General features: G+C 33.1%; 1 protein-coding gene across 4 annotated transcripts in view; it reads right to left on the minus strand.

The window, feature by feature from the left end:
* LOC109837939 (protein TPX2-like) overlaps window positions 1-886 on the minus strand; it is a 24,437-nt gene that overhangs the window by 3,504 nt on the left and 20,047 nt on the right. The window lies entirely within an intron of this gene.

An 886-nucleotide genomic window follows, 5' to 3' on the forward strand; every position in this document is an offset into this window, starting at 1 on the left:
TCTTCAAGGTGTGATGTATGGACAAGATGTGTCCACATCACTACCAAGGATCCTTGGTACCAAGTATACACATTTTTCTCATATATATATATATATATATATATGTAGAGAAATATGGGTATGCTTGGTACCAAGCACAAATTTTGTGTTTGGTAATGATGTGTCACATCCCCATCCACTCACTACCCATGTGAATTTGTTCTCATATTTGAATGAGTGGTACCAAGCATACTCATATTTCTCATATATGTATGTATGTATGTATATATACACACACACACAAACACACGCACGCGCGCACACACATATATATATAGGAAGCATATTTCTCTGACATGCAAGATTCATATAGGATATGAGATGCATAGATCTTGACCATTGATTTAATCTTCAATAATCTCCACCATCGAATGAAACAAAAGAAAACAACTCACAGAATTGTATAAATAATTAGTTATAAACAAACATATGAAACAATTTTAGATTCTGTCATCAAAGAAGGCATTAACCCACTTACAAGAGAGGAAAAACAATTAACATATGTCATCTAGACATATTAAAGTATGTCCAGCCACCATAGACTTTTTATTCCATTCCAACTCACAGAATTGTATAAATAATTAGTTATAAACAAACATATGAAACAATTTTAGATTCTGTCATCAAAGAAGGCATTAACCCACTTACAAGAGAGGAAAAACAATTAACATATGTCATCTAGACATATTAAAGTATGTCCAGCCACCATAGACTTTTTATTCCATTCCTATTTGCACCAAAAACATTATTAAGCAATGGTTGTACAGTGGGTTTTGTAAATTCTTGCACAGGGCACAGGAAGGTTCTCAACCAAATGAGTGGGCTTTTTTTTGTCTTTTTTTTAGGG

The sequence above is a fragment of the Asparagus officinalis genome, chromosome 4 (genome assembly GCF_001876935.1).
Source record: "Asparagus officinalis chromosome 4, Aspof.V1, whole genome shotgun sequence".
Taxonomy (NCBI): Eukaryota; Viridiplantae; Streptophyta; class Magnoliopsida; order Asparagales; family Asparagaceae; genus Asparagus; species Asparagus officinalis.